The sequence below is a fragment of the Lontra canadensis genome, unplaced genomic scaffold (genome assembly GCF_010015895.1).
Source record: "Lontra canadensis isolate GAN:19392208 unplaced genomic scaffold, GSC_riverotter_1.0 scaffold18, whole genome shotgun sequence".
Classification (NCBI taxonomy): domain Eukaryota; kingdom Metazoa; phylum Chordata; class Mammalia; order Carnivora; family Mustelidae; genus Lontra; species Lontra canadensis.
Genome location: NW_022631012.1, coordinates 11,568,794 through 11,582,409, shown reverse-complemented (window position 1 = coordinate 11,582,409; position 13,616 = coordinate 11,568,794). Strand labels below are relative to the sequence as shown.

The following is a 13,616-nucleotide window of genomic DNA, read 5'->3' as shown; positions in this document are numbered from 1 at the left end:
AGGTGGAACTACACTGCCCTTGCCAGGGGCCAGGCTAAGTAATCTGGTTTGCTCTTGGTAGCTAAGTAGTCTAGGTTTGCTCTTGGTACCTTTTGTTCCCTGAAAGCTTTCTATACAGCTTTGGATGATGAGAATGAAAATGGCGGCCTCCTAATTTCTGGCCCCAGAGGAGCTGAGAACTTGGGGTCTGCCTCCTCAGTACACCCTCAGAGAAAAGCAGTCAATCACTCCTGTCTTCTTACTCTGGCCACACTCCATGCTCACCCAGCCTGTGACCAAGCATTTCTTTTTTTAAGATTTTTTTTTTTTAATTTATTTGACAGCGATCACAAGTATGCAGAGAGGCAGGTGGGGTAGGGGGGGAAGCAGGCTCCCCGCCAAGCAGAGAACTGGATGCAGGGCTCAATTCCAGGACCCGGGATCACGACCTGAGCCAAAGGCAGAGGCTTACCGCACTGAGCCACTCAAGTGCCCCTGACCAAGGATTTCTATCTCTGGCACACAACCCCATTTGGCATCTCCAAACTCAGCAGATTTCTGTGGCATGCTCCTGCGCCACTCCTACCAGGGGAGGAAGGGGAGTCTACCTGGATCTGCCACTTGTTGGATCCCTGCTCAAAGAGTAGTGGTCCAATTGTGTCATGGATCAGTTTATGGCATCCCCGAGCTGAGACAGGTGGTCTGTTTCTAGACATTCTCTGAATACTCTGCGTTGGATATCCTCCTGGATTCCCGGCAGTTCAGGTCAGTTACCATTTAAATGCAGAACCTCTCATATGTGATGCTGGATAATATGGCTGGACATAACTTGAGACAGAAAATAGAAAGAGAATTTAATCTTGGTAAAGAATCAAATTGGATTTGATATAATCATTATACTGTTCCAACACATGAAGAATCTTGAGGGAAAACTTGCAGTTCATCTTTCCTGTCCGATTTCTGTCTGCTTTTGGTTGCTTTTGACTGCTTCCAATTAGTTTTCCTCCCAAACTATTATTAGCATGAGGGTTAGTCCAATTGTATGACAAACTGCTGATTTCTTCTACTAAGCTGAATGCAAGTTTAGGCCAAATCGATTAAGAGAACAAAATTCCAGGGAGTTTTAAAAGACAACATCTCTTCCCTGCTTCTACTTCAATGTTGACAGAGCTCAAATAGTATATTCCTTGCCTCTTTCCACTCCCTCACTATATCCTTCTTGGAGAAGAAAATGTAATTTACCAGAATAGACTTGAGAGAAATAAACTTAGCCCTCCCTTTTCTCTCTGTAAAGAAGCTATCCTGACTGCAGAGAGCACACATTTCCTGGCAAGGGGAGGATAGTAGCCGGGGGGCTAAATCTTCAAAAGATGAGATTTGCACATTTGTGGTTTTTGACTAAGGGAACTGCTGAAACTGCTTGCCACTGGAGGTAGGTTGAACAGAAAGCAAAATCTTATAGGCTTGAGATATCAAGTTCAAGGCTGATGAACCACAGAAATTTAGGAAGGATATCCTAGAAGAGAGGGAGTGAAAGAGATGATCCCTAAAATCTGTATACAAAGTCTTCCCAAGACCTGTGCTGATTACTAAACTAATCATGAAGTGAGGGAAGGGACTCCAAGGATGCTGGCAGAAAAAACAAACAAACAAAAAACAGCTGGAAACTAAAGTAATTAAGTAAAGATTCAAGCTACTACCACTATAGAGGAGAAAGTTTGGAGCTTGAGTTCAGCCTAGTTATCTGCCTTCTAGAAAAAAACCTATTCTTCAGAAAAGCAAAACAGAATCCAGAGTCTCTAAAACTCATCATTTAAAATGCCAAGTAACCAGGGACCTGGGTGGTTCAGTGGGTTAAGCCTCTGACTTTGGCTCAGGGTCCTGGGATTGAGCCCCACATCGGGCTCTCTGCTCAGCAGGGAGTCTGCTTCCTCCTCTCTCTCTGTCTGCCTCTCTGCCTACTTCTGATCTCTCTGTCAAATAAATAAATAAATAATTGGGGCGCCTGGGTGGCTCAGTGGGTTAAAGCCTCTGCCTTCGGCTCAGTTCATGATATCAGGGTCCTTGGATTGAGCCCCACATCGGGCTCTCTGCTCAGCGGGGAGCCTGCTTCCCCACCTCTCTCTGCCTGCCTCTCTGCCTACTTGTAATCTCTGTCAAATAAATAAATAAATAAATCTTTTAAAATAAATAAATAAGATCTTAAAATATAAATAAATAAATAAGATGTTAAAATTTAAATAAATAAATAAATAAAATGCCAAGTAACCAATCAAAAACCACTAGACACACAAAGAACTATAAAAATGTGACCCATACTGAGGGGGAATAAAGCAGCCAAAAAAACAAATTCCAAAAACTTCCTGGATATTACATTAATCACACAAGTACTTTAAAGCAGCTATAATAAATATGTACAAAGACAATGTAGGATATGTACACAATAAATAGAAAAAAGTCAGAGTCTCTAGTGGCAAACTTCAATAACTACAGTTAAAAACTCATTGGATAGGCGTAAGAACAAACCAAAGATGGAAGATAAGAAGTGAAGTTAAAGATGAATAAAAAATTGGGGCACCTGGGTGACTCAGGGGGTTGGGCCTCTGCCTTTGGCTTGGGTCATGGTCTCAAGGTCCTGGGATCAAGCCCTGCATCGGGTTCTCTGCTCAGCAGGGAGCCTGCTTCCCTCTCTCTCTGCCTGCCTCTCTGCCTACTTGTGATCTCTCTCTGTCAAATAAATAAATAATCTTAAAAAAAAAAAAGATGAATAAAAAATTACCTAATCTGAGAAATGGAGAGAAGAAAAAAAAAGACCCAGAAGGAGAGGAGAGATCATATGGAGAATGGGGGGAAAAAAATAAAACATCCTAGATTTTGTAAATAACTTTAACTTATAGGTCAATAAATACAAGGAAAAACTACAAATAGGCATATCATAAATAAACTGCTTCAATCCAAAGATAAAGAGAAAAATCTACCTGAAAAGGAGAGCAAAATGGCATATTATGTACAGGGCAAGAAAAATGCAAATTACAGGCAGTTTCTCAATGAAAACAACAAAAACCAGACTACAATGGAGGAATATATTTAGGGTACTGAATGAAAGAAAAAAAACTATCAGCCCATAATCTGTATCTATCAAAACTATCCTTTAAAAATGAAAGCAAAATACATTTTCAGATAAAGAACTGAGAGAATTCATGGCTGGGGGACTTTCAGAAATGTTAACAATTTCTTCAGGCTGAATGAAAATTACAACAGTAATTTGGATCCACAGGAAATAATAAAGATAACTGGAATTAGTAAGTTTTGGGGTAAATATGAGCTTTTCCTTTCTTAATTTCTTTAAAAGTTTGGGCACCTGAGTGTCTCAGTTGGTTAAGCAGCTGCCTTCAGTTCAGGTCGTGATCTCAGGGTCCTGGGATCAAACCCCGCCTTGGACTCCCTGCTCAACAGGGAGTCTGCTTCTCACTCTGCCCTTCCCAATCCCCTTGTGCTCTCTCTGCAAAATAAATAAAATCTTTTTTAAAAATTTCTTTAAAAGTCATAGTTCAACATATGCAGACAAAAATAAAATAGCTCAATTGTTAACATTCTGCCCTTTTAAAAGTAGATTTTTAATTTCTTTAAGGATTTATTCATCTTAGAGCAAGAGTGAAAGGGGCTGAGGGAGAAGGAGAGAGAATCCCAAGCAAATCCCATACTGAGTGCATAATGGGGGGGGATCTCAATCCCATGACCCCAAGATTATGACCTGAGCCGAGACCAAGAGTCAGACACTTAACCAACTACACCACCCAGGTACCCCAATAATCTGCCATATTTATATCATTCATACTTTCACCTAAACCTACCACCTCATTCTATCATCATCATCATTAATACGTGGCTCTTTTTGGTAATATTTACATACATTGATGTGTATAATTTGGGGCTGTATACTTTTGACAAATGGATATTATGGTATAGAATATTTCTAATGCCCCAGAAAATTCCCCTCTATCCTTATTCAGGCAATGCCTAGCCTATAAGAAATAATAACAGTTTTTTATTTTTTTTACCTCAGTTTCTCCTTCTCTAGTTAGGGCATTTTTTTTTTAATTGCTGAATAGTAATCCATTGTGTGAATTTAACAAGAAGTCTTCATTTTTTACTACTGTAAGTAAAGCTGCTATGAACATGGCTATACAAGTCTTCTTGTGGACAAATGTTTTTGTTTTTTTTCCCCTTTGGATAAAGACATAGAAAAGGATTCTGTCAAAGAATTGGCATATATTTAACTTTGTAAGAAATTGCCTTCTTACATTCCCATTAGCAAGGTATGAGAGTCCCAGATGTTTCACATCCTCATTCACATTTAATGTTAGCAGTCTTACTAGTTTTATCCATTCTAGTCTAGTAGAGTCTAATCTAGTAGAAGTATTTCCTTATGGTTTTAATGTGAATTTTACTGATGACTGAGGATGATGAGTACTTTTTCATGTGTTAACTAGCCATTTGTATATACTCCATGTTAAGTGTTTGTCTTTTGCCCATTTTTGAATTATCTTTTTTACTATTAAAAAAGCTCTGGAATTTAGACCAGAGTGGCACGGAACCTACAGATGTATTTGTGGAGGACTGGCATGTTAACAATACTGTCTTTCAATGCAAAATGATTATATGCATTTCCATTTATTTAGGTCTTCTTTTCCTTTAATTTCACTCAGCAGTGCTCTGGAGATTTTAATACAGAGACAGTGCACATCTTTTGTTTAATCCTAAGTATTTTGTGTTTATTGCTGTATATTCTACTGTATATTTTACTACACAAAATTCCATACTTTTGTTTCTCAATGTTCTCATAACCTGAAATGTTGGAGTCTCTGAGGGGACCCAATAAATGGCATCCCTTTTCTCTGCATTACATCTAAACAAGTTAAGAAACAAATACTGTAAGGTGTAGTTGCTAAAGGCCTAAATTCCATTTTTTGTTATTGACAATGGCAAAGTTTGTGGACATAGCTGAGTGTGAGAGCTAAATGGTCGTCCTCACCAAGCATCAGGACTAAATAATTTGTCAAACAGTAAGAGATACCTGGATTAGGGCAGGTTTCCCCATATGGGAAGAGGAAGAAGGATGACTAACCATTATTTCTTATTTTTATACTTTCCTTCTTTGGTCTTGAAAAGGTCCCTGCTTTAGTAGTTCTTCTAGTGAATCCTGTGGTAAAAAATGCTTGGTCTTGATATCTATGAAACTCTATTTTGCCTTCATTCATGTTTCCTTTTTTTCAAGATAGATTTTTTTTTTTTTTGAGAGAGAGAATGCTCACAGGAAAAAAGGCAGATGGTGAGAGACAGAATCCTCGAACAGACTACCCTTTGAGCTCGAAGCCTGAGGTAGGGCTGGATCCTGGACCCCAAGATCATGACCCAAAAGAAAACCAAGTGTCTGGGCACTTAACCAACTGAGCCATCCAAGTGCCCACATTCATGTTTCTTGAATATAAAAATCTAGACTCATAGGGGTGCCTGGTTGGCTCAGTGGGTTAAGGCTCTGTCTTCAGCGCAGGTCATGATCTCAGGGTCCTGGGATCAAGCCCCACTTCAGGCTCTCTGCTCAGTGGGGAGCCTGCTTCCCCCTCTCTCTCTGCCTGCCTCTCTGCCTACTTGTGATCTCTCTTGCAAATAAATAAAATCTTTTTAAAAAATCTAGACTAACAATTTCCTGTATTTTTCTTTTTTTTTAAGCTATTATTGACCCACGCAAGACTCATTTTCTTGTTTGTTCATTTACTTGTATATTGATTCTTTAACTTCTTCCTCATTTCCGTTTCTCCTTACAATCATTCTAATGTGCTTGAATGTGTACTTTTTAATTTGAATGAAGTCTTGTAAAGTGAGTTATGTACACATTCTAATATATAAAAATGATACAGTGTTGCAGATTTCTGACTTTTTGGGTGTTTTTCACTCAGCCCTTTGTTTTTAGGTTCTACATATGTTGCTATGTATGCATCTGTTCTGTTGTTTCCATTACATAATATTCTTTATTGTTTAATTCTTTGAGGATAGAATCCTCATGTCTTAGTGCATCTATTGCAGTCAATGAGAAGTCTGTTTTTCTGTACTGTTTTTTGGGTAAATTCCTCAGTACAATCTTTCAATTCAAGAATTCTCTTTTCTGTTTTGTCTAGAGTTTATCCCAGCCTTTAAGATTTGTTTTTTAATATCCAGTGACTATTTTCTTCTGTAATTTTCAAGATTTCTAATTGGTTCCTCATATTCCTCTTCTTGTCCTTTATAACGGTTACCATCCTATAATTTTTCACTTTGGCACCCTAAATATATAGAATTCTAAGACTCTTTTACAAAATCATTTTTACCTGGAATGAATTCATGTTCCAAATGTTGATTTTGTTGAATTTTATAGGCTCACTTTGAGTACAGAATCTTTAATTTTTTCCTTCTTCCCTCTGTGGTTATTTCTCCTTACTAGTGGCTATTCAGTTGTTTTTCATTCACCTTCAGGGTTCCTACTTCCACAGAATCTTATACTGTTGTTTTAGGGCCCCTGTTATAGTGATATCTGAAATACCATTGATCTAATCAGGTTTGAAGGAATGGTGTATGGGAAACACTTAATTTCTACCAACCTGCAGAAACTGACCTCCTAGATACCAGAGACTATTTCTATATTGATAGCTCAGTACATCTGTTTCAGCCCCATTTGCTACTTTATTTTTCCACTTTGTTTGGTTTATGCTTATCTTATTATCTCGGCAAGATACGTCTTTTTGGGTTTGCTTCTAAATTTCTTTTCTAATTACCGTGAGTTGAGAGCAAATGTTACTATGCCGTCTTAACTAGAAATCTCCTTTATTTCCAGTAAGAGTACAATTTTTTTTTACTTGAACACAGTCATCATATAGAACATTTATTCCTCTTTGCACCATATAATATTTAAATGTTTTAGCTATTTCTTGGATTTGGAGTACAAATCTTAAAATAGAACAAATCAATATTCTCTTTAGAGGTAGTTCTATACTCACTTTAACATCTCATTACTGTGACATCACTAAAAAGGAAGCAAAACAGACTGATGGTAATATGCAGACTGATGAAAGTACTAAAATCCCTTGAGAAAAATAATCTGTAAAGACTTTTGACTAAATATAACATAATTGCTTGATGCAATTAAGAAAATACATTAGACAAGTTTGCTGTTTAATATTAATGTAGTACTCCTGATTACTCTGGCTCCCAAGCCATAACTTTTATTACAAACACAATCAGCATTTCCTCAAAGAATCAGAGTTTGTTAATGATTTCAACTAATGATATGAAACAGTCCAAAATGTCAACTAATTTTTTCTCTACAGTGGGATAAAGAGTGGAAATTTTCTGTAGTTTCCAAATTTACTATAATTAACATGTAAAACTAGCTTTTGTGTAACTATTATTATTTTGAAAAATGTTTACTTGATTATCAAGCCCATTTATATCTTTTTGGCTTTGTCTTTTTCGCTTTTATTTATCATTATTATTAGGTAGTACTAGCAAGCCCTTGTCCAAAGGTGAGAGTCATTGCATTCATTCATTGTTAAAGTACACATTAAGTAGTTATACTTTTATACAATTTTACTTATGAATTAGTAAGTGTATAAAAGAAGTCTGAGGGTGCCTGGGTGGCTCAGTGAGTTAAGCCTCTGCCTTCTGCTCAGGTCATGATCTCAGGATCCTGGGATCCAGCACCGCATTGGGCTCTCTGCTCAGCAGGGAGCCTGCTTTCCCCCACCCCTCTGCCTTCTGTCTGCCTCTCTGCCTACTTGTGATTTCTCTGTCAAATAAATAAATAATCTTAAAAAAAAAAAAAGAAGTCTGAGAAGGTAAAAGTTATTACAAAGACTATGTATTAATATCACATATACATTATTTACAAGGAAACTCCTATTCCCTTCTCTTGCCAACAATCTCACACCTACTAATAATAGAAAGATTAGAATTCAGGTGTTCTAGGTCCACAAGTGAAATATTGAAGAAATACATTGATCTTAACAGCATGAGACAAGGAAATGTCATTTCAAAAACAGGCTGAAGAAGGAAAATGTAGGTAGGTGATAGGTTGTAGAGGTCTCTATATTTTATTTAATAGGTAATGTGGGCCAATAAATGTTTTTGAGCAGCAGAAAGTTAGATAGTTCATAACAATCTTTCCACATTCCAGACATAATCTAATAAGAATCGGGACCAAGGATATTACCATAAGAACAGATGTGAAGGAAGAATCTACAGAATTTGGTTAGTAATGACTTAACAGTTTTGCCCCTGAAAAATAAGGAGGTTTAGAAGAAATGGGAACATTATGCATCTGATGTGTGAAATTCTGAGTTTGAAATGGTAAGTGGTATCTGAGTTCACAGAAATAGCTAAAAGCAATTACAACTGTAGTGATAAAGATTATTTCAAGCTTGGGTCTCTAGTCGGACTGCCTAGGTTTGAACCTAGTAACTCTACTACGTCTAGCTGTGGGACCTTGTGTGAGTTACATTAATTTCTCTGACCTTTATTTTCTCATCAGTAAAACAGAAATAATGAAGTAAATAGATTGGTATAAGAATTAAATGTGAAAATACATGTAAAGCACTTAAAACAGATATTGTTGGTATTTAAGAAGCATTATTTTATACTTTCTCATTTTAAATTTTATTGGTGCTCAGATTAGAAATGGTGATTTGTGGGACACGTGGGTGGCTCAGTTGGTTAAGTGTCTGATTCTTAATTTTGGCTTAGGTCATGATCTCAGGGTTGTGAGACTGAGCCCCATGGCAGAGTCTGCACCGGACATGGAGCCTGCTTAAGATTCTCTCTCCCTCTCAGACAAACCACAAGACTCTTAATCTCAGGAAACAAACTGAGGGTTGCTGGAGGGGAGGGAGTGGGAAGGATGGGGTGGCTGGGTGATGGACATTGGGGAGGGTGTGTGCTGTGAACTGTATAAGACTGATGATTCACAGACCTGTACCCCCGAAACAAATAGTACATTATATATTAATAAAAAAATTTTAAAAAGATTCTTTCTCTCCCTCTGCCCCTTCCCCACCAAAAAAAAAAAAAAAAAAAAGAAAAAGAAAAAGAAAAAAAATGGTGATTTGGGAGTTAGCTAAAAAAAGACAGTTAAACAGTGAGAACTGATGAGACCTTCAAAAAAGAAAGCAGAAAGGTGGTAAAATTTAGAGAGGGTTCGAGGAAGGTGAATCAAATTCGGACGAGGTTCTTGCTATTGTGCTATGGATTCACTATGATATGAATGATACAGGTTAATGAGAAATGTGTTCTTTATATAATAGATATTTAAATCACATAACTAAAAGAAATTAAAAAGAACTTCAGAGGTTATCTAGTTTAGCTATTTTGGTTCAAAAGGGATGGAGATGTCTATAAAATGAGAGAATAATAGAAGGCTTATAAAAACCTTTTCACAACTAAGAGTACAGAACAATTACATACAGAAAACACATTCTATACAGAGTCAGAGTGAAAAGCTGACATTAATTCTCTCACTCAGCAGTGCTGCAAAGGGATTAGAGTATTATTTATACTCATTTGTTACAAAATCATTCACCAGTACATTAGCAATAGACTGTATGTGCTTATTAAAATTTTCATTAATAAGGTGACTGATCAATATGAACTTGGTAACATTAGACCATTTTTGACCTACAAAATGAGCAATTTCAGATGGTTCAACTTAATAAAAAGATCTCAAGTTTACCAATATAATCTAACTCATCTCTGAAGAATGTGCTTTGTGCACAAATGATCTGCTTAACCAAGAACACATCTCAACTCAAGTCAGGGATAAGCTGACTGGAAAACTGGTCTGCAGAGAAAAATTAGTTCTGAGATGCTTTTTTGCTACAACAGCAGAGATAAGTAGATCCACCAGATTGCATGGTCCACAAAGCTGTACTTACTGACTATATGGCCTTTTACAAAAAAAAAAAAAAAAGTTTACAAACCCCTGACCTAGACCATGATTCTCAAAATTATAAGGAATCATAAGTCTCTTTAAGCTTTACTGTTTGTAATAAGACAATGTCTATCTTTGTTCATATGCATGTATGTATATGTATACACACATATATGTACACATACATTATATATATGTTTTATATATATATATATATAAATATATATATTTATATATATATATAAATATATATATATATATATATATATATATATAAAATATATAATTTTTAAAGATACTACCTGACTAATCTTTCATCAACTGTCCATTAATTTGGGAATGGTTTTAGTTTTGGCCAATGAGTAGATTAAGTTTATTTGCCCCCTTTCATGGATGGAGATAAACTGAAGCCCATTAAAATTATTAGGGACTACAGGGACGTTGGGTGGCTCAGTTGGTTAAGCAACTGCCTTCAAATCAGGTCATGATCCTGGAGTCCCGGGATCAAGTCCCACATCAGTCTCTGTGCTTGGTGGGGAATCTGCTTCTCCCTCTGACCCTCCCCTCATCATGATCTCTCTCTCTCTCTCTCTCATTCTCTATCAAATAAATAAATAAAATCTTTTTTTAAAAAAGATTATTAAGGACCACAGATATGAAAGACTATCCATTCACAGATTGAGAATCTGCCCTGAAACTGCCCTAAAGAATATATTCTATATAGGGCATCAGCTTCAATATTTGACTAAAATTGTGTAAAAGTTATAAACATGAATCTTTTCAAATACACAAATTAACTATTGTTTAGCCAAACATAGTTTGGTTACTGAGATACCAGAAGCATTACAGGACTAGAGTAATTGAAATTAATAAATACAAAAGGGACACCTGGGTGACTTAGTCAGTTAAGCGTCTTCCTTTGGCTCAGGTCATGATTTCCTGGTCCTGGGCTCAAGCCCTACTTGGGTCTGTCAGGCTCCCTGCTCAGTGGGGAGTCTGCTTCTCCCTTGCCTCCTGCTCTCCCCCTCAATCCCCACATGTGATCTCTTTCTCAAATAAATAAAATCTTTTTAAAAATAAGATTAATAAATACAATGGACACTAGAATTAGTGTAGAACTTAATTAGCTGAAATTTCTAAGCAGTCTCCTATGGGAGTCACTTTCGTATGTATATTAAATGCTGGCTTTATTCTAGGTCCTACAACTTGGCACTCCAATCATTAACATCAATAAGGCACTGATCTGAGAAAATTCAGTTAGAATAAATATAGAGCTGTGTTTATCTAAAATAGAAGCCAATACTTACCATTCAATCACAGACACAGAGATCCTGTACTAAGCAGGTAGGCTGCCCACAGAGAGGTTACCATCTTGACCAAATATTCTTATTTAAATACATTTTTGTTTTGTTCTGTTTTAAGATTTTATTTATTTATTTGATCAAGAGAGACACAGCAAAAGAGAGAACACAAGCAGGGGGAATGAAAGAGGGAGAAGCAGGCTTCCCCCTCAGCAGCGAGCCCAATGAGGGACTTGATCCCAGGACCCTGGGTTCACGACACAACCTGAGCTGAAGGCAGACACTTACCAAATGAGCCACCCAGGCACCCCGTAACCAAATATTCTTATAAAATGACTAGAGCTTAATAATTTTAAAAAAGATTTTTATTTATTTACTTGAGAGAAAGAGAGAGGGAGAACACAGAGAGAGAGGGAAAAGCAGACCCTTGCTGACCAGGGGGCCCAATGTGGGATTTTTCTCAGGACTCTGAGATCATGAGCTGAGCTGAAGGCAGAAGCTCAACCGACTGAGTCACCCAGGTGCCCCTTAAATCTAGATTTTTTAAAAGATTACATTTATTTGAGCTTAATCATTTTTCTAAAAGAATTCAAAATTATACAAAAGGTAAAGTCTTAGGGGAGGCTTATGATACCTATATCTAGGTGTTTCTGATAATCTTAGTATTACTACATACTAAAATAATAATTACACTTGTAGAACTCTTGACAATTTTTTAAATTGTCACACATTTCATCACCTTTGATCCTTATAATAACTCCAAAAGCTACAAATGTTAGATTTCATTATTCCAGTTTTATAGAGATCACTGAGGCTCTGTGAAATTGAGGGAAATTTCTCAAAAGAACATCTTGATACTTAACACATATCCAGGTCTTCTGACTCCACAAGCAGAGTTCTTTTCCATTTTGAAGGTGGGAAAAATTTTATTCAAGATGTCTCCTGCCTTATAGTGAGTTAAGTGAAATATACAATATTTAGTTCCTAATTTTCAGGTAACCCACTTTGAAAAACCCATAGGTTTTCAGGAACTAGCTAGGCACATAAAAATTGGTGTTGCTTATAAGAATGAAAACAAGAGAGAAAGATATTAACAAAATCAAGTTCTGATCGCAAACTACATTTGAATTTCTAGTTACAATAAAATTTATTTTTATAGAAATAGTCTATAATTTCGGTAGTCAGTGTAATTTTAGTCTGTAAAGAAGTTAAAAAAAAAAAAACAGATCACAGCTCATTTTTTCCAAAAGTAATGCTTCAAGATAATTATCTACTTATCAGACTTTCTGCTTAAGAATTTACTATAGAGGGGCGCCTGGGTGGCTCAGTGGGTTAAGCCTCTGCCTTCGGCTCAGGTCATGATCTCAGGGTCCTGGGATCGAGCCCCGCATCGGGCTCTCTGCTCAGCGGGGAGCCTGCTTCCTTCTCTCTCTCTGCCTGGCTCTCTGCCTACTTGTGATCTCTGTCTGTCAAATAAATAAATAAAATCTTTAAAAAAAAAAAAAAGAAAGAAAGAAAAAAAAAAAAGAATTTACTATAGAGGGGCGCCTGGGTGGCTCAGTGGGTTAAAGCCTCTGCCTTCAGCTCGGGTCATGATCCCAGAGTCCTGGAATCAAGCCCCGCATTGGGCTCTCTGCTCAGTGGGGAGCCTGCTTCCCCCTCTCTCTCTGCCTGCCTGTGATCTCTGTCAAGTAAATAAATAAAAAACTTAAAAAAAAAAAAAAGAATTTACTATAGAAATATAACTTATTTATATCACTTCAATCATATCATTTCATAAAGAACAGAAAAGAGCATTTAAAATAATTATTGGAAAACAAAACTTGAAAAATATTAATGGGGTCATTAAGACCATTCAAACTATAAACAATATATTAAGAGAGGCTCTGGCTGGCTCAGTCAGTAGGGAGTGTGACTCTTGATCTCAGGGTCATGAGTTCAAGACCCATATTGGGTGTAGAGATTACTTAAACAAACTTTTTTAATTAAAACATAAGAAATAATAGTAACTAAAGGGGCACCTCGCTGTCAGTGAAGCATATGACTTGATCTCAAAGTCATGAGTTCAAGCTCCACACTGGGTGTGGAGATTACTTAAAAAAAATTTTTTTTTTTTAATCTTAGTAAGTTAAAGAAAAGGAAGTAAACTACAGAAGAAGTTTTATTTTTGAAAGAATGGCTGAAAAACAAGATTTCAAATCTTTTTAATAATTTAAAGTATCAAAAACTAAATTTTTATGTTAAAAAGATATTAGAGCTAATCTCCTATGAAACTTAAGAATATTTCCAACTTCACTGCATATTTCCAGTCCTTTGCTATGCCCAACCTTCCCAAGTGCAGAGCCTCTCATATTATGAGGATCAAATGGGATAACATAAGC

The 13,616-nt window shown here is 36.6% G+C and overlaps 1 protein-coding gene across 4 annotated transcripts in view; it reads right to left on the bottom strand.

Annotated features, from left to right (window-relative positions):
* Positions 1–13,616, bottom strand: part of ICA1L (islet cell autoantigen 1 like) — a 67,542-nt gene that overhangs the window by 43,219 nt on the left and 10,707 nt on the right. The gene's annotated exons all lie outside the window — the stretch shown is intronic.